At 44.3% G+C, this 21,609-nt stretch overlaps 1 pseudogene; it reads right to left on the reverse strand.

The window, feature by feature from the left end:
* Positions 1–10,352: 10,352 nt before the first annotated feature.
* On the reverse strand, positions 10,353–12,927 carry LOC116974129 (annotated as a pseudogene).
* Between the last annotated feature and the right edge of the window lie 8,682 nt (positions 12,928–21,609).

The following is a 21,609-nucleotide window of genomic DNA, read 5'->3' on the forward strand; positions in this document are numbered from 1 at the left end:
AAATAAGATGCATCACAGAGTGAATATTGTATCCTTACACGTCAAAATTAAACTGCAGTTTATGATTTTTACATATACTTGTCAAAGGGTTCAGTTAATGAAGCTAGATCAAGGCCTTAAAGAGATAAAAGAAAAGCTGCTTCTATGCAGAACTGTGTCTTGTATATCTAAGGAATATCTAGATGAGGCATAATTTGATTATTACCACCAGAAACCTTTCATTTTTTGCCAGAAAATATCTCCTTCTGCTACCTATGTACACAATGAGCCAGAAATGTAACTATTGCAGTTTATGCAGATGTCCCAACTTGAATTTTGAAAGCAAAGGGCAACCATTCCTTGTTCTATGTATGCAAGGGATTGAGAGACTACAGTACCTTTTGATTTGTCACCAGTCAGTATGATACCCTTCTCTTTCTTTCAAGTGCACGATGCTTGTTCTCACATCAATTTTGGTGACCAGTTGAACCACAACTTCTGGTTGCCCGTCTCTGATCACAATGCCTGAATGGTGGAGAGGTCTTACTTTTCAAGTGAAACCCCACTCACCACTAATAACTGGCAATTGCAGCTATTCGAACACAGACATCTGCACCCCTTCCTCTTCCCCCCTCTCCCCCCCCCCCCCCCCGGTCTCAATAAACATCATTGTCTGTTCTTTCCTTTATCCTGTCTGTTGACACAACATTAATTTGTTATCATTTTTTTAAATTACAGAGTGAAAGTGGTCAAACACAATTTCAATAGTTAAAATGAAGATATACATTCCGTGGTATTTCACCTCAACTGGGAAGGCAGTTTCAAATATAGATAGACTTTTTGAATGAGGTAACATTTCAGATGAGAAGATGCAAACTCAGTCTTCTGTACTGAACTGTGTTTTATTTTAGTTGAGGCAAGATAACCACGGATTGCCACAATAATTGCCATGAAGGTTTTCATTATGGTCATTTTTTGTTTGCTTGGAGAACTGAGGTGCTATTCTAACTGTTTCAAGTCATAGCTTCTGTGTATGGTTTTAGAGATACAGTGCGGAAACAGGCCCTTCAGTCCACCGAGTCCGCACCGACCAGCGATCACACCATACACAAACATTATGCTACACGCTAGGGACAATTTACAATTTTACCGAAGCCAATTAATCTACAAATCTGTACGCCTTTGCAGTGTGAGAGGAAACCAGAACACCTGAAGAAAACTCAGTACAGGCAGCACCTGTAGTCAGGATCAAACCCGGACTCTGACGTGTAAGGCAGCAGCTTTACCATTACGCTACTGTGTTTTAGACTGTGTTGCATTCATCTGTCCTATCATCCTTATCCACCCTCGCTAGCATGTGGCAACCAGAGTAAACCGGAGATCACTTTCCCGCTTATTAACCTTTTGCCCAACCCCTTCTATTCATTTTGCAGCATTTCATCCCTTTTCCTATCTATCTCTTTTGTGCCAACATACACAATGACCTCTGGCTGCTCCCCCTCCCCCTCCCCCTAGGGAATGTCATGAAGCTGCTGCACAACATCCTGGACGCTGGCATCAGAGAAGCAACACACCATCCTGGAGCAACGGATGTCGCTGCAGAATCTCCTATCGGCCTCCCTAACCAATGCGTCTCTCCAACTATAACATTACCCTTCCCTACTTTGCCTAAGAGTCAGGCTCAGTGTCACAGTCCTGCTTCTCACCCCTGATGGGCCACCCCCCACCAACAGTAGCCAAAGGGTATACCTAGTTTGAAGGGGAATGACCGCAGGGGTCAGCTGTACTTTCTGTCTACTCCCTTTCCTCTTGGTCACCCACCTACTCTCTTCCTGTATCTTAGGCACGACCACTTGCTGCAACATTTATCCATGGATTTCTCATTCTCCAGGTTGATCCTGAGGTTTTCCAGCTGCAGCTCCAGTTCCCGAATGGAGCCGCACCTGGGCACAATTCCCACGGGTGTAGTTATCAGGGACACTGGTAGTGACCCTGACTTCCCACATCCTGCAGGAGGAACATTGTACTGTTATACCTGCCTGATTGATTCTGTGGATTGTGAAAATGAAGTAAAGGACATGTGTAGCCTCATGTGACTGAACGGGCAAATATCACAGGATGGGGAGTGGTTGATAGTTCAATAATGCTTTATTTATCACATACCAAACTGCACCGTGAAATTCTTTTTGTGTATACTACACACACGGGCGTTGCGTGAACTACACACGCGGGTGCCATCAATTTTGGCGCCATTATTCAGATTCAAACAGAACAATGAGGTATGTTATCAAAGGCTGATATTAACAGACCAAGTGTTTTGCATCTTTTCACACGTTATCGGTTCAGTACTTCATTCAGCACGTTTGAAAGGCACAAAATATTTTCCTTAGTTCTCCACAATATTTCTAGCAATGTAATTAAACGATGCAAATCCTGTCAATGTTAATGAAGTGGGAACGACTTATGGAAAAGAGAAAATATTTTGGAAGCATTGCTGTGGAAAGTATTTTCATCAGAATCGATATCATGAAGTTGGAGAAACCGAGAGAATTTTTGGGATCCTTACAGTAAACAAGTGGCAGGACGTGTAGTCATAAGGTCATAAGGAATAGGAGTAGAATTAGGCTTTTCGGCCCATCAAGGTTATGCCGCCATTCAATCATGGTTGATCTATCTCTCCCTCCTAACCCCATTCTCCTGCCTTCTCCCCATAATCTCTGACGCCTGCACTAATCAAGAATCTATCTCTCTCTGTCTTAGAAATGTCCACTGATGGCCTCCACAGCCTTCTGTGGCAAAGACGTCCACAGATTCATCATGCTCTGACTAAAGACATACCTTCTCATCTTCCTCTCCACATCCACTCTATCCGAGCCTTTCACTATTCTGTATGTTTCAATGAGGTCCCCCATCATTCTTCTAAATTCCAGCGAGTACAGGCCCAGTGCCGTCACAATCCTGGAATCATTCTTGTAAACCTCCTTTGGACCCTCTCCAGAGCCACCACATCCTTCCTCAGATATGGAGCCCAAAATTGCTCACAATATTCCAAATGCGGCTTTACCAGTACCTCGTAGAGCCTCAACATTACATCCCTGTTTTTGTATACAAGCCCTCTTGAAATAAATGTTAGCGTTGCATTTGCTTTCAGATGTAGCTGTGGGAGACTGCAGGCTTGGAATGAAGATTCCAAGCTAACTTATACCCTGGAACGGAGTTAGAGTAGTCAAGGAAGGGAAGGGAAGAGGTAGACATGTGAAAGAGAGACCAAGTTATAAATTGGCAGAAAAGAAGATAAAACTTTAAAATTCTGTGTGTGCAAGACAGTAGCACTGGTACAGTTATAAATATCAACAATCAAAACACAGAAATTCTTACTTGCCACAGCAGAAGGCCAAGAAACACAATGCTCATAGATAATATATACCAAACAAAAATGCAATAAATTAATAATCCCAGTACTAATGCAAAACAAAACCCCAAATGCCAAAATGTTCTGAAGGCAGTCCATAATTCATGGTTGAGGTTAGTGTTGTAGGGTGTTTAAGAGTCTGAAAGTTGTTGGTAAGAAGCTATTCTTAAACCTGGTGCTCGCAGTTTTTGGAAAAATGTGTAAAAATTCACTTTGCTTCAAACTGATAACAACACAAAAGTTAGTAATACAGTAATAGTTAGTCTTTATTTCGCCAGACAGGTGTGGGAGGACTGCTCTCACAGTATGTAAATACAGACTACAGAGTCCTTCTTTCTCCACCACACACAGAGGTAATGTTCAGTCAGATATATTTATACCCTAATAATCAGCAATTCAGCAATTCTTTATCTTCCAGAGCATTGTAGATCCTCTTGCCTTGTCCATATATGGTTAACATCAGAGGATTGACAGGTTCTTCTGATAGAGGAAAGATTAGTCCATATATAGTTATGCTGAAGGAGCTATTTTTTTTTGCAGATTCAAGCACTCTTGTGTTTTTGACCTTGTTGATTAATTGTTTGTACATTACAATCTGAAGAGTAGAGGGTAAGAACTGAGTTGGCTGAACATCTTTCTGATTGTTTATATCATAGAGTAAAATGTTTCTGAAATCTCACTTCTGTAATAGAAGAAAGGCAAAACATTCATGTTATTGTGCTGTAATCTTGCTAGTGTTTATATTATATTACAAGACACCTGGTGTTTTTGTGCATAAATCTCGCATGTGTAATAGGAGAAAGGTTATGCATTCATTTTGTAACATCGAAATCTACAGCAGAATCCATTTTGTAACATCTAAATCATTAAACTCTTTCAAATGTGCCAGAAGAAGAGGTGAAGGAGCAGGTCTGAGTAGGACTGAAACACGAACTATGTATGGTGACAATAGAGAGACATGAACAGCTTGGGTACACATATCCAAAAGAACTTTGCAAACAACCGTTGCCATTTGTAGTGCAGTTATAGTTGCAATTCGGGAAATGCTGAAAGCAAGGACACAAATTTGAGAGTTTGCCTTCCTCCAAATGTTTCTTACAAGCAGAACTTCTTACACAAAAGGATTTACGGTGAACACGTTAGTCACAAGGCACACTTGCTTCATCTTAAAGGAGATGCTTTGAGTTTCATTACTCCTGTTACCATGCAAAAGGGACATTTAATGGTCCATGGAGAATACTATGGACTAATGATCAATGATGAGATACAAATAGAAATGCACAGTGAAATATCGGGCATGGTGGGCTGTGACAGCAGTCTCAGTATAAACACTCAAATTAGACAAGATTTCTGCAGAGAAAATTAGTATGCTTCCAGTGCTAACTGTGCTAGATGTCACGTCAGGGATGAAGCAACCAGGAGTTAGCTCATGGCCACTATCTTGGCCTTTCATTGACCCTGGCAGAAAATCTTGTTTCTTCGGAAAGTCGGAAACCATCCTCCAAACAATTACTGGGATCACCAGTCTTGGAGGAAGTTCCTGTCAAAATCAAGGGTGACTGATTATAATTGCTACTAATCAGATATCTGTCCTTTTCAAGACTTTGGTATAAATCATGCTAATGTTTATATAAAGAGCTATACAGCTGTGATTAGTGGAAACATCATTCACATTTAAGCCCTGTCTCATACATTAGGTGGCAGAGGGACACAAACTGCTGGAGTAACTCAGCGGGACAGGCAGCATCCCTGGAGAGTAGGAATGGGTGACGTTTCGGGCCGGGGCCCTTCTTCAAATCTTGTCGTGGTCTTGTTGCTGGAAACCAAATCATTCTCCATTTTCAATTTGCTTTGTTCTGAATTCCGTCGATCATCCTTGCTTGGAATCGACTGTGAATTTAATTTAATTTTGTGTCTCCTGCAAAACTGCACTGGCCTCCAGAACTGAAATCCCACCAAGTTTCGTGCAAGTTTGAATACAATGAATAATTAACTGTGAAATACATTCTTTTAAAACAGCCGAGAAATCATACTTGTGCTCGTGCTTTTTGTGCAAATTGCAGATAAAAAACAATTCACCCAGCTGAAGTCCAGTCCGTCACAAATGAGGACTAGGTTTCTCCAGATGCAATTCATTGTATGGATAATATTTCTGCAGCTGAATTTGTGCAACTTTTTGCACCTCTCCTTTCCCAACAGAAATTCGAGCAATACTGTGCAACCTTTTAGCGTTTTTTAGCTCCCGGTAAATGCCACAACAGCTAAGCAAAGACATATTGAATTAAAGGATCCCCACTGTGCAGCTGTCTGCATCTGTCTGCATGAGTTTTTAATGCTCTGCATCTTTCAGATATTATTGCTGGGACTCATTGTACTTTATGCAGGAATACGAGCTGTAATCTCTATAGAAATGAGCCCGAGTCATGAAGCGGGTTACGGTCGCTCACAGGATGGGCTCGGTTTTCTGTCAAATATATTCGGATCCGGTATTTGACAATGGTTTGTAAGACCATAGAAACTGAAGATGATTAACTCATTCCTCTGCTCTTAGCCTCATATCTATGACACCTGCTTATGCTGGTCGACTGTAACTGTCATGGGGAGGGTTCTTTAAAATTGAGATTCACTTTCCATGAACCCTATGTGTAAAAGCTTGGTATCTGCAATCTCAGAAGGTTTTAACGCAGCAGTCAAGGTGAAAACCATTCTTACAATTTTATTGAAGGAGTGATCTCCTAATAGCCACAGGCATTGTCACTATCTCCAAGATGGTTTACATCTCAATTTGAAAAAAATATTAGACCAAGTGCAGACCCATTGGGTCTACTCCCCTAATTCAATATTCCATCACTCACCTGTTCCCCCAGCACAACCCGTTCCCCCAACGCAACCCGTTCCCACAACGCAACCTGTTTCCCCCCAACACAATATTCCACCACTTTTTCTCTCCTCTCTCCCCTCTCCTTTCCCCTCTCCTCCCCCCCCCCCCTTCCTACTCCCCTCTCCTCTCCCCCCTCCGATCCTCGGCACAGTGAAACAATGCAGGGGTCGGGGTCTGGGTCCGGGGGTCAGGTAGGTGAACCACCCCGTGTGGCAGCGGGGTGAATCACCCCGGAGTGGGGTCCGGGGGTAAAGGATGAATCACCCTGTGTGGGGGTGGGGGTGGAGGTCGGGGGAGGTGAATCACCTCATGTGGGGGTGGGGGTCAGGGGGGTGAATCACCCCGGTGTGGGGGTCGGGTGTTGGGGTCCGGGGGTCTGGGATGAATCACCCCGGTGTGGGGGTCAGTGTCCGATGCCAGTGCAGCGGGGTCAGTGACTCTGGGTGGGCAGAGAGACCAGACTGTTCCCAACTCTGCTGCAGCTGACGGGGACCTTGCCGGGTTTTGTGTCCCCGTGTGTCCGTTGCCCAGAGCCACGGCCTCGCTGCCGACCCACAGGCCATCACAGTGCGGCAGCACAGGGGGAGATAGGGTGGAGGGCGGCTGTGGCCAGACAGCGCTGACCCCAGGGGGAGAGTGGGGGCTGTCCCGAGGGATCCGCTCCTTCCGCCGCTTACACCAGGTGTCTGAGTGTGCCTTGGTGCTCGGGTTCAGAGCGCTCAGTCATCCTCCAGCCCCGGGCAATCGTGAGCCGGGACTTGCCCTCAATCCGCCGGCACGCTGCTCTTTCGCAAGTCAGTCACAAAAAACATTTGTATCTTCTCTCTGTCTGTGAGCAGCAGTAATGTTGGCGGTTTTTACCAGGTAAGAACATATGTGTTGCGTGTGTGGTACTGCAGAAGGCTTGAGCGACTACATGCGTCACGCCCTTTGACCTTATGACCTTCTGTGCAACCCCCCTATTTAAATGTGGCCCTCCCCCTGACGTCACTCAAAGTTGGTGCCCACCCCTCCCGTTGCAGGGCACTGTGACGTCACTTTGGAAGCGGGTTGAAAGATTTTCAGTTTAAAAACTTGGTTTGGGGTATTTTTAAAATGCTGTAACTTCAGAAATGTAGGTGGAAATGCGACGGGAAGATGTTTATCACCAACATGGGGGAAATGTGAGTAGGATGTGTGAAAATGGGAAGGCTGTGGCCTAGCGTGGGCACATCATAGGCACAAACAAGACAAAGACTTTTAGTTATATAGAGATTAATATTATTTTTAAATAGTTTTTTTTAAATAATACATGTGTTTCAAACATTCTTAAACTAATTACAAACATTATTATTTATTAAAATAAAGAGAGGGAAACTTTGGACTTTTAATAAAGGATGTAAACTGAGAGCCAAGAGAGAGAAAGCAAGGATTACTTGAAGTTAGAGAAATCAATATTCATACAGCTGGGTTGTAAGCTGCCCAAGCGAAATATGAGGTGCTGTTCCTCCAATTTGCATTGGGCCTCACTCTGACAGTGGAGGAGGCCCAGGACAGAAAGGTCAGTATGGGCATGGGAGGGGGAGTTAAAGTGTTTAGCAACCGGGAGGCCAGGTAGGCCTTGGCAGTTGTGAGTGACCGTGACATAACCTCCACAAATAAAACTGTGAAGGCATACATTTGAACTGTATTTAGCATAGGAAAACAGAGCGCTCATTGAAGATAAAAAATGCAGTTGGAATATTGGCCGTAAAAATAGCATGGTTTCAGCGCAAACAGGTTTATTAAAAGTGGGTTGTTCGGTCAATAAGGAAGGACTCACATTTTTTAGACCAATAAGTTTGAAAGTCTTACAGCAGATGAATTTTGCATATGTTCACTACAAAATCATTCAAGTCAAGTCAAGTCACATTTATTTATGTAGCACATTTAAAATACAACTCTCGTTGGCCAAAGTGCTTTACATTTGTTATAAGAATAGTATAAACAAACAAACTATATACATGTCGCCCTCGCTCAGTGGACGTCAGGAAAGGGGATAAGATTTTAGCCTTGACTTAAAGGAGTCGATGGAGGGGGCAGTTCTGATGGGAAGAGGGATGCTGTTCCACAGTCTAGGAGCTGCAACCGCAAAGGCGCGGTCGCCCCTAAGCTTATGCCTAGACCGCGGGATATTCAGCAGCCCCAATCTGAGGGACCTGGAGGTGGAGTGGTGGGTGAGAAGACTTTTAATGTAGGAGGGGGCAAGCCCATTGAGGGCTTTGTAGACATAGAGGAGGGTCTTGAAATGTATACGGAACCGCACAGGGGGCTAGTGGAGAGAGGCCAGGATCGGGGTGATGTGGTCCCTTTTTCGGGTGCCCGTCAGGAGTCTCGCTGCGGCGTTTTGGACCAGTTGCAGGCGGGACAGGGAAGATTGGCTGATGTGTAAAAGAGAGTGTAAAGAGAGTTGCAGTAATCTAGGCGGGAGGAGATAAATGTGTGGATGATCTTTTCGAGGTCATCAAAGTGGAGGAATTGTTTTATTTTAGCTATCGTCCGAAGCTGAAAGAAGCTAGCTTTTACCACTGCATTGACTTGTTTGTCAAATTTCAGTGCTGAGTCAAATATCACGACAAGGTTTTTGACGTGAGGTTTGAGTAGTGGGGTAAGGCTTCCAAGACTGCCTGCTATCATTTTGATTGAGTCCGAGGGGCTGAGAAGGATGACTTCAGACTTACTCTCATTTAGTTGGAGGAAGTTCTGGGCCATCCAACACTTTATATCCTCGAGGCAGCGGGTAAGGTTAAGTAGATTTGATTGTTTTTTGGGCTTCAGGGGGAGATAGAGTTGTGTATCGTTTGCGTAGCAATGGAAGGAAATGCCGTGCCTTTCAATGACTTGGCCTAAGGGGAGCATATACAGGGAGAAGAGAATGGGTCCAAGGATGGAACCTTGTGGAACCCCACAGCAGAGAATAACTGGGGAGGAGAATGAGTTGCCTATGTTAGTCGAGAAACTCCTACCTTTGAGGTAAGAGATGAACCATCTCAGGGCAGTGCCATCAATACCAACCTCGTACCGGAGACGCTCAATTAGGATGGTGTGGCCGACAGTGTCAAATGCTGCGCTGAGGTCAAGAAGGCTTTACTTCAGAAAGTAGTCAGAAAAATGAAAATATCACCGACATGCCCTAACTTTCAATTCTGCGGCACTTATTTTGGTGACAGATTGAAAATGTTGGAAGATCCCAGCTGCTCATGCAGCAACTGCAAGAGAGAAGCAAAGTTAATAGAAAGATTAAACGAAAACTTACCGTTTTAAGTTTGATCTTTATTTTATGAGAAGTTGAAGTGAGGGAATACGTGAAGAGCCCGCCAGTCCACATGCACGTCAATCTTCAGAGCAACTGTAAGAAACCACAGACTATTTACAGGACTTAACCTATAGAAAGATCAACGACCTTAGACTTACCGGATGATCTTTATGAGAATCAGGGTTGGGAGTGGAGGGCACGTATTCCCTCACTTCAACTTCTCATAAAATAAAGATCAAACTTCAAACGGTAAGTTTTAGTTTAATCTTTCTATTTTATATCGAAGTCACGTGAGTGACTACATGAAGCCTTCAAAGCTCTGTGGTTTCATAGAAACATAGACATAGAAAATAGGTGCAGGAGTAGGCCATTCGGCCCTTCGATCCTGCACCGCCATTCAATATGATCATGGCTGATCATATTGAATGCAGTGAGCTAGTCTATATGTGGGCACACTGCACCGATCAACCATACATAGTTGAAAGAAAAAACATACTTCATTGAAACATGATGTTAATTTGCATACATGTACATGCTTTTTAATAGAAGCAATCCCTTTACCTCGGGGATAAACTATTGTCTTGATCAACACAACGTAAAATTCTATTAGCAAATAAGCCAGGCCTGTTAATTGGTTTATTGCAAAACCTCTGAAAAGTGCGCTCATCTGCCCATCCTGCTGTCGCAAGAATGTGATCCAGCGGAACTTCCATTTTATTTGCTGCCAAGGTAGCTGCAGCTCTGGTAGAGTGAGATTTGAAAACATCAGTATCCACTCTCGCATCTGATAACATACATTTTATCCACCTAGAAATGGTTTGCACCGTTACCCTTTTGTGTGGCTTTTTATAACTTATGAATACAGCTTGTTCATTACCTCAAAGGTTTTTTGTAACCTCGATGTATCTCTTTACATAAGTAACCACACGGCTGTGTAGAGGAGGCCCGTCCTTGTTTTTGGTTGTGGTCGAGGCTTCTCTCCAGCTTTGACAAAAGTGATTGATTTCTTTGGGGCATGGTGGTGTTTGCTGTTACCGATGGCAGTGGCTATGCTCTCAGCAACCACCTTGAGCACCTGGTCATGGCGCCACCGATAGCGACCTTCCCCAAGAGACTTTGGGCAGCTGCTGAGGAGATGTTCTAATGATTCTCTTCCAGAGCAAAGTGGGCAGGAAGGTGTCTCGCTCTTGCCCCAGATGTGGAGGTTTGCTGGGTGTGGTAGGGCATCGTAGACAGCTTGGACAAGGAACCGGACACACTGGAAGTCTGCCAGCATGATGTTTGACCAGGTAATCCTGCGTTGCGGTGTGCTCTCCCACCTTGTCCACGCTCCCTGCTGCCTGAGCCCCACCGTCCTGCTCACATGCTCTTCCTCCACACCTGCTCAGACCTCTTCCTGGATTAGATGATGTCTCTCCTTGCCCTGGGCCTTGCCAACCGGTGTCTTAGGGAAGTATCCTAAACCCACTCTGCCAGTTGCCAATACTCTCACCAATGCCTTTTGCCTTAGGCGTGACTCTGCCACCTCCACTGCTTTCTCCGCCCTCCATTTCCTCCCGGTTCTCACCTCTATGCCAGCCGATGACACCTTCTGGTCACTGGAGTCCCTGTACTGTAGAGCTTCTCTTGTTCGCACCACTGTAAACTCTTCCGTGAGGCCACTGAATGGGAGCTGCAAGACGTTACTGGTCTCATACGGTGCCGCACTGTTGAGTCTGCGGGGAAGACCAAGCCACCTGCAGAGAAAGCCGCCGGTCTTCCTTTTGAGGGACTCAACTGTGGTCAATGGAACAGCGTAAACCAGCAGAGGCCACAGGACTCGGGGCAGGATGGAATGCCTTTAATCTGCCTGGCAGACCTGACTTGTTGACTTTGGTGAGCCAGGCTTCAAGGTCTTTGATGGACTTTTGAATGGCGGCAGAGTCTTTCAGAGTTGCGTCAAAAACCTTCCCCAAACTCTTGACAGTTTGCTCAGTGATGGAGGGAATGGCAGTTCCGGATAGTAATAAGTGGAATCTGTCAGTCACCTTCCCCTTCTTCAGCACCATGGACCTTGACTTTGTTGACATGGGACCGATGTTGTGGTGATGGTAAGGTCGTCCATAAAAGCTCTTATTGGGGGCTGTCGTACACCAGACTTGGTTAGGGGGCCTCCGCATTCCACCTCGGCTGACTTGGCCACCATGTTCATGGCAAGAGCAAAACGAATAACAGAAATGGTGCAGCCTGTTATTTATTATCCCATTTCCAAGCCGATGCCAGTCTGATGTTTCTGACCCAGAAGTCACCCTCAGCCTGATATTATGGTAAGAATCCAGGATCAGGACCTTGATCTTGCTGGGAACATGGTGTCGGTGCAGTGCAAGCTCAACCAGTTTGTGCGGTATGGACCCATAGGCATTGGCGAGGTCCAACCACAGAACAACTAGGTCACCTCTGTTTTCATGGGCTTCTCTAATGAGCTGCGTAACTACTCCAGTGTGCTCCAAGCAGCCGGGTACTCCCAGAATCCCACCCTTCTGCACTGAGCGATCGATGTAGCTGTTTTTGAAGCTGTTGTTTCAGTTAATCTTCGGGAGAGACTGCTGAAAAACACCTTCCCTTCGACGCTCAGCAGCGAGATTGACCGAAACTGATTGATGTTTGAGTTTTCCTCTTTCGGGATCCATACTCCCTCAGCGCACCTCCACTGGTCAGCAACTCTCCCCCTTCGCCATACCGCCTTCAAGATCTTCCATAGGTGTCAAAAGAGATCTGGGAAGCGCTTATACACTATGTATGGTACGCCACTAGGGCCTGGAGCAGAGGCTGAGCGTGCCGCCTTGATGATCTCCTCAACCTCCTTCAGACCCGGCTCCGTCACATTGAACTCTGTTGTTGGGGGGGCTGGGCTGATGAGAGCTTTGTTGGGTTCGAGCTCCTGTTCCCTCATTGGATCGCTCAGGGTGTCATGGAGGAAGCAATTTACTTCACCTGTTGAGCACATGAGGCGGCCACTGCGCTTGTCCCCAAGTAACCGCCTGGTAAAGCCAAAGGGATCGGAAATGAACGCAGCTCGCTTCCTAGCTCTCCCTCTTCCTCTTCTCCTGTGCCACTCTGCTCTGCAGAGGTTCATAAGCCTTTTCCTTAGGATGTTTCGTAGGTCGGCCAAGGCTTGCTTCTCCTCTTCGGTAGATGTCTTGTACTGGTTTTTGAGGGTTCGAAGCTCCAGCTGCAGTTGTTGCATTTTGGTGTCCCTGTGGTTCATAGTGTAGGTGGTGGGCTTGGTGATACTTTTCCCGCGATGGCCAAATCTTTCTGAGGCATAATTGACTATGATGGCAGTCATTGTTTGGAGTCGGCGATCTACATCTCCTTTGGCTGTGGCTTGAATGATGTTGGTCACGTGTTTGTCAAACTGCAGCCGTTCATTCCGGTTGCTGGCTGGGGGCCACTCAATCCGTTGCTGTGGAACTACTCTGCAGGGGTTGGGAGACTCTAGTGCGTGGAGGGTCTGGGCTCTGTGGGGTGAATCCTGGCCGGGCTCCACCTGCGTCTCACTCATTCTTGCCTGATGGATTTTTAGGCCACGGCGGTTCGTACACAGCTTTCCGCAAAAGCATCTTATAATCGTAGTCAGTTCGTTTGTCCCCCCCTCTCGGGATCTCCTGGGGTATTTTTCATTATGCCTTTCTGTAGCGATTCTCACCCAGGAAAAGAAATGACTGCAGCACGACCACCATTTATGAAAATGTATCCATATCAATTTGTCCTTGCTATTACATCAATGTGAATTCCGAGCAATGTCAAGGCAATTTTCTTCTTCCTTGTACATTGTGCAAAGAAGCATAAGCAGGTGAAACAGAAGCTCCAATTTAAATCTTGATACCTCTTCAAAACTGAGTGAGTGGACCATTAAATTTAGACAGCAGTTTGCTCATCTGTTACTCCTGACACCTTGCCAACACATATGGTGGGTGCGGGGGTTGGGGGGGGGTGTACAATAATAATATTTTTTTGTTGACAACCAACTTGATGACGCTTGCCATGAAAAGGGAAGGAACAGCAGATGCTGGTTTACATCGAAGATAGACACAAAATGTTGGAGTAACTCAGCGGGACCGGCAGCATCTCTTGATAGAAGGAATGGATGATGTTTCGGGTCAATACCCTTCTTCAGATGTGTATGCTTCAAATATGCTTCCAGGCTTCACAAGGAAGCCCTTTGCCTTGCACTTTCTACCCTACGCTGGTCATATCCAAAGAAACATACCCCACCAACGTTTAAGAATCACTTAGACATGTACATGGATAGGATAGTTTTAGAGGGATATGGGCCAAATGCAGGCAGGTGGGACTAGTGTAGATGGGACATGTTGGCTGGTGTGGGCAAGTTGTGCGGAAGGGCCTGTCTCCATGCTGTATCACTCTATGACACCACTGTCATGTAGATTTAGGCTTAGAACATGCTTCTATCTGCGTATTTTTGTATGTGCTCACAGTCTAATCCAGCACAGTTAAGTGATGTCCCTTTTCTAAAAATATAACAGTTATACTGACGGTAGACAAAAATGCTGGAGAAACTCAGCGGGTGAGGCAGCATCAATGGAGTGAAGGAAATAGGCGACGTTTCGCATTGAGACCCTTCTTCACACTGAACAAGGGTCTCGACCCGAAACGTCGCCTATTTCCTTCGCTCCATAGATGCTGCCTCACCCGCTGAGTTTCTCCAGCATTTTTGTCTACCTTCGATTTTCCAGCATCTGCAGTTCCTTCTTAAACAGTTTTACTGACATTCAGTTTCACGGCAAGAGCTTAAAAACTCAGCGTGTAAATATTGTGCTCTCTTGCAGTTCAACGTTACATCTATTGGATATATTTGCGGTGTCTCGATGTATTCAGGATGACATTACACACACTTGCCCATGGGCTTTGTCCCAGTTCAACTCATGGTATTTTCCTCTTGACTTCAGTTGTCATTCACATCTTAGCTGCCCCTGTAGCTACCTTTATAATGGGAATCTACCAAGAACACAATAACCACGAGGTATCAAAGTGCTTCAAATAATATGGCGATTGTTTTAATTTGACATCAGAGCGATGAAGTAGTGATTCTATATGGAGTTGAACAGGATCTTTTTTTCTTGATTTACAAAATAAATCGTTCAATGAAACAATCTATTAGATTTATAAGCAATTCCGATGGCCTCAACTTCAAAGTCTGTTTTTAATTATTTCCAAATGTTATATTGGGTGTCCTGGAACATCAATTATTTTCTGATGCTGGAAGAAGTGATGTTACTTTACTCTAAGAATGGCTTCCTAATTCCCTGCTCTACTGCTAACATCTAGGGGGAGCGTAACACTTTGGAGTAGAGTAACAGATAAGAATATTGCAGCGTAATTATCAAATCATTAAAGTTGTGCATGCATTACCATATTGTTGCCACATGCTTTGACATTTTATGTTGAATATGTATGTGCCCTTCCAATGAAAGGAGATGACAATACTGAAGCTGCACACTGCACACATTTTATTCTGAGTCTCCCAGTTCCCTAACTGTATCCAAAGAAATTCTAGCCAATCCTCTTCTGCCTGTAGAGACACAATGAGCTGGAATAACTCATTTGGTCAGGCAGCATCTCTGGAGGACCTAGATTGGTGAAGTTTTGGGTCGGGCCCCCTCTCCAGTCTGAAGAAGGGTCCCAAATCCAAACATTATGTTCCCACACTCCCCAGAGACACTGCCCGGTTAACTGAGTTACTCCAGCACTTTGTGTCTTTTTCTAAAAAAAACACCATTTGCAGTTCGTTGTTTCACCTTCTTTTGCCTGTGCAAGATGTAATGTGCATTTATCTGCCCAGTGTTAATACTTAACGGAAGAACACGCACTGCAGCTTTATCGTCCACAGAGACATAACCTCAAAGTTAGAACTTGAACATCAAAGACCAAAGTCAGGAGGCATCTTTTCACCCAACGAATAGTTAAAATTGAAAATCAATTCCTCCCTCCCACCCCCAAAAGATGTAGATGTTGGGGCAATTTTAGTTCTTTAGTTTAGTTTAGAGATACCGCGCGGAAATAGGCCCTTCGGCCCGTCGGATCAGTACCACATCGACCAGCGATCGCCACACATTAACACTATCCCACACACGCTAAGGACAATTTACACCTATACCAAGCCAATAAACCTACAAACCTGTATGCCTTTGGAGTGTGGAGGGACACCGACGATCTCGGGTGAAAATCTGCGCGGACACGTGGAGACCGTACAATCTCCGTACAGACAGCGCCCGTAGTCGGAATCGAACCCGGATCTCTGGCACTGTAAGCACTGTAAAGCCCCTGTCCCACTGTACAAGGTAATTCAAGAGTTCGCCCGAGTTTTCCCCTAATTCGAACTCGGAGAATGTCCGTAGCGGGTCCGTAGGAGTTCGTGGATGTTTCATAGCGGCTCGTACGAGTAACGGTAGGTACTTGGAACATCCGGGAACTCGTGACGTTTTTTTCATCTCTGCAAAAAATGTCCACGAGTAAAAAAATACTCGTGATGAAATTTAAAAAAAACTTTTTATACCTACCGTTAGCTTTACGAGCCACTACGAGACAGCCACAAACTCCTACTGACCCACTACGGACATTCTCCGAGTTCGAATCGGAGAAAACTCGGGAGAACTCGTGTAGTACCTCGTACAGTGGGACAGGGGCTTTCAACTCGGCCACTGCGCCAACATGCCGCTCTTACATTGGAACTTTCAAAACTGAAACTGGCCAAATAGGTGTTTTATTTTCTCAGGTGAGTACGATATAAGTGAGTAATTGAAGAGGCAGATCAGCAACTCATTGGGAGGGCAGCTTGCAAACTGAATGCCCTGTTCTTGTTCCTGTGTTCCGAAGCATTTGTCCTTTACCAAATGAAACACACTTTACATGGCAAATTGGAAATTACTGAGGGATGAGAGCACCTAAGCATATGTTGCACTTGTATGAAATTGTTCCGTCTGCTATTTAAACAGAGGAATAACCTGTTTATTTTAATCAGATATAATAGCACAGTAACTTACAGGCTAATTAGCTGCCTAGATTTATATATTGGAAAGACTCCATGAATCCTGACTTAAGGCAATGTTGCATCAACATTTATTAACCTTAAATTAACTTGGCATCTTTTAAGAAATGTTACAACATGTTAAATGTGTACAAATAAACAAATTAAGTAATGTGGATAACTGAGCAAGGAACAGGAAAATGATGGCCATACATGGCTTCCTGTGCATTTTCTTTCTCATTGGCCCTAATCGTAGGTGTGTGTTAACCCTAAGAGAAAGCTTATTGAAACTTCAAAAAGCATTTTTTATTAAGATACAGCATAGAGACAGGCCATTTGGCCCGCCAAGTCCACGCCAACCCATTCACATTAGTGCTATGTTTCACATCCCCTCAGTAGACATGAGGGGAAATTTCCAGAGGCCAATTAAACCACAAAAGAACACGTCTTTGGGATGTGGGAAGAAACCCTCACGGTCACAGGGAGAATGTTCCAACTCCACACAGGCAGCACCCAAGGTCAGGATCAAGCCCGGGTTTCAAGGGCTGTGGTGCAATGGCCACTGTGATAATATCAATGTGGCTGAGATTTATTCAATAAATTGTCTTGAGGTATTTCTATTGCCTCTGTTCAAATGTTGTTTTGATTTATAAAAAATGAATGTCATGAAGACCAGTGTTCAAGCCAAAGCTAAATCTAATTGAGAAGGAGGTGATGAGCTGCTGTTTTAATCATTGACAGTCTGCACATTGGTAACATAGTGAACACTTAGATAAATTGATCAACACTGAAGGAACAATGGTGTATTTACAAGTCAGAAAGGGACTTGCATGCGGTAGAGCTCCTGTGTGCTGTGTCCCCTGTCCTTCGACGTGATAGAGACTGAAGGTTTGGAAAATGTCATCAAAGAAGCATTGCTGAGTTGTGTAGGAAGGAACTGCAGATGCTGGTTTAAACTGAGGATTGACACAAATAGCTGGAGTAACTCAGTGGGACAGACAACATCTCTGGAGAAAAGGAATAGGTGAGGAAAAGAAAATGGATGAGGAGGAGGTGCAGGTGAATCTCTGCCGCACGTTCCGCATGATTATTCTATATATTAGTGCAACATTAGCTTCTGTGATGCTTCACAATTAAAATGAGCTGATAAGGGGAAGAAGGGTCTCGATCTGAAATGTCACCTATTCCTTTTCTCCAGAGATGCTGCCTGACCCATGGAGTTACTCCAGCTTTTGCTGAGTTGTTCCTGTGCACACTGCCAATACAGGAGGGAGTCAATGACCAGGAGAGTGGATGAGTATTGATTATCAGGCTGCTTTGACCGGATGATTTTGAGCATCTGGAATATTTAAGAACCTGATTTAACTCCGATAATCAGTCACTATCTTATTACACTCCTGACTTGTAAATGATGGAACAGCTTTGAGAAATCAGGAGGAGAGTCAATACCCAGATTGTGTCTCTTTCCTGCAAACATTGTCCAGGCATGTTTTGTGTGGCCACATGAATATTACTGTAATAGATCTGTTATCTATAATGCCTTTCAAATGAAAGGCAATGGGTGTCACTGTGGTGCAGTGGTAGAGTTGCTGCTTTACACTGCTTGCAGCGCCGTAGACCCTCGTTCGATCCCGACTACGGGTGCTGTCTCTACGGCATTTGTACGTACTTCCCATGACCACATGGGTTTTCTCCGAGATCTTCGGTTCTTCCCACACTCGAAAGATGTACAGGTTTGTATGTTTAAGAAGGAACTGCAGATGCTGGAAAATCAAAGGTCGACAAATATGCTGGAGAAACTCAGCAGGTGATGCAGCATCTATGGAGTGAAGGAAATAGGCATCGTTTCGGGTCGAAACCCTTCTTCAGACTGAGGGGGAGGGGGGGGGGGGAAGAAGAAAGGAAGAAGTGGAACCAGTGGGCTGAGGGAGAGCTGAGAAGGGGAGGAAAAAGCAGGGACTACCTGAAATTAGAGAAGTCAATGTTCATACCGCTGGGGTGTAAACTTCCCAAGCAAAATATGAAGTGCTGCTCCTCCAATTTACGGTGGTCCTCACTCTGGCCATAGAGGAGGCCCAGGACAGAAAGGTCGGATTCGGAATGGGAGAGTGAGTTGAAGTGCTGAGCCACCGGGAGATCAGGTTGGTTACTGCTAACCCAGCGGAGGTGTTCGGCGAAGCGATCGCCAAGCCTACGCTTGGTCTCACCGATGTAGAGCAGCTGACATCTATAGCAGCGGATGCACTGGATGAGGAGGAGGTGCAGGTGAATCTCTGCCGCACGCTTCGCATGCTTATTCTATATATTAGTGCAACGTTAGCTTCTGTGATGCTTCACAATTAAAATGAGCTGATAAATTAAGCACTATAGCATCTTATGTGTGTGCAATAGTGTCATTTGGCTCAGAATTTCTACATGTGCACCGTTTTCTCATGATTCCTGACATTTGCCAAATTGGTATGGACAGGATGGCACACATGACTTACGTAACCAGAGACAGCAGAATTCCCAATGCTTGTGCAGTGCTCATTTGATGTCAGCAAAGCCAAATGTGACCACATTGATTCATCTGGTGCCACATTAAATGCTCGGCAATAATTGAATGCTTAATTGTGATGAAACTCTCTGTCTTTCGTTGGTGTTATTTAAAGGAATCCTAAATCCTAAATTATTTTTGCAAGTCTGTTAACAGTTCATCGAAACGAGGGTTGCTCGGACCTTTGTTTGAGAAAGAGTGGCAGAAGGTTTTGTTTCACTTCAGCCTAGACTGGTTGTGCCAGATTTGTGAATATCTTTGGGCCGGTCTTTGGACTTTGAATAATGGCGCCAAAGATGGCAGCACCCGCATTTGTAATATATGCAAAAAGAATTTCACTGGGCAGTTGCATGTGTGACAAATATAGCACTATTAAACTAATTGACTATTGAAGACAGGGAGAATGAAGAGAGGGACAACCGAGCAGGGCAGCCGACCGAAAGAGGGAGAAAGAGTAGAAATGTTACAAAATGTTGAGATTTAAAAAATCAAACCTGCAATTTATCCCATCAGATAAAGCATAAAAATAAGTTTAATTTGACACCTAATTCACATTCATATCTTCAGTATTAAAAATGTTATGGCCATATGGCCTATTCCAGCAAGAGGTTAAAAACTCAGGCAATTTCGATACGATAGAACTTTATTGATCCCAGGAGGCCAACAGTCATAAAACACAAACATGAAATTAAAGTGACTGGTGGAAACTCCAGGATTGGGGATGTGCAAAGACTGTGGGAGGGGGGAAGGAGTGTCAGTCTACCTCACGACAGAAGGGAGAGGAGTTGTATGGTTTGATGGCCACATATGATTGATAATTCAATCATATGATATCATTTTTCAGTATTAATTATCTCAGAGTGAAACTGGCCATAAGCTTTGTGACATCCTTCTTAACCCAGTGCAATTTTCATGGCAGTGTTACATGTAATGCCAGTCCAAAGTAATACTTCTGTTGGATCTTATTGGACCATGTCCCCAACTGCCCATTGTTCATAAAACCCAGGACAACCTGGTCTTACCAACAAAATGCTGGACACAAATATCTGCTGATAAATTACGGTAATTATTTACGGTCACCCTTTATTGTACTACATAGCCCCTCATCTCTTCCCAATGATCTGCAGCCTACCTGTGAATATTCTGCCGCTATGTAGAATATTTCAAGTCACGTCAGCTTCCATTATGTCCCAAAATAATGAAATTCTTACATGCAGCAGCACAACAGATATGGAAACATGGTGCTCTGTAAACAGCATAATAAACAACACGAAAGTTCAGCAAACAACAATAGTGGAAAGACAACATAATACTCCTGAGTCTCTTTAGTTCGGAGTTTATTTGGAGGGTGTAATGTTTAATAACCTGATGGTGATAGGGATGAAGCTGCTGCTGAACCAGGAAGTTACAATTTTCAGACTCCTTTACGTTCCAGAACAAGGGGTCACAGTTTAAGGATAATGGGGAAGTCTTTTAGGACCGAGATGAGAAAATCATTTTTTACACAGTGGTGAATCTGTGGAATTCTCTGCCATAGAAGGTAGTTGAGGCCAGTTCATTGGCTATATTTAAGAGGGAGTTAGATGTGGCCCTTGTGGCTAAAGGGATCAGGAGGTATGGAGAGAAGGCAGGTACAGGATACTGAGTTGGATGATCAGCCATGATCATATTGAATGGCGGTGCAGGCTCGAAGGGCCGAATGGCCTACTCCTGCACCTAATTTCTATGTTTCTATGTTTCTTCTTTGTAGCAAGAATAATGAGAGTGTGGTCAGGATGGTGCGGGTCTCTGATGAAGCTGGTTGCCATTTTGAGGCAGCGGCTCCTGTAGATACCTTCAATAGTGGGGAGGTCAGTACCCATGATGGACTATGGATAGGCTGCGGATGCCCAAACGTTGGTGTGTGTGTATGTGGATTTCATGAATGTTTCTTCAAGTACCGCCAAATTTCTCAAGCTAAACAGCAATGTCTGATTCAACAATGCATCAAGGTTATATTACTCAGCTCTTTAACCTACATTTAATTTATACACACTTATACAGGCCTCTTCAAAAGATTGTCAATTCCATCCACCAATCCTCTTTAAAAAATCAATTGATCCCATTCTACCTCGGCCATAGGGCCAGCTGATAGTGAAACTGTGCAATGCTCAGCTAAGTCTAATGCAACTTTTACAGGAGGATCGATGACAATAGATGTTGTTGGTTTCCCTTTAGTGCATCCATGGGATTTACAAAGCAGGTTTTTGAATGATATCTAGTTAAGAACAATGGAGGTCCAATCAGTTTTAAGTGTCCATCTACACTAATGACTAAAATGTGGTTGTCAAGTGAGAAAATAAGATAGCAGGCATTTTAGTTAGCTAATCTTGATAACATTTAACAAGATTGTAAAGTAAAGGAAGTTTTGATATTACAGTACAAATTATTGATCAGGACACATCAGATTGAACGTCGCTCTGAGCTGTTCACATTAGAATGATGTATTGGTCTTGCA

This window comes from Amblyraja radiata, chromosome 6, assembly GCF_010909765.2.
Source record: "Amblyraja radiata isolate CabotCenter1 chromosome 6, sAmbRad1.1.pri, whole genome shotgun sequence".
Lineage (NCBI taxonomy): Eukaryota > Metazoa > Chordata > Chondrichthyes > Rajiformes > Rajidae > Amblyraja > Amblyraja radiata.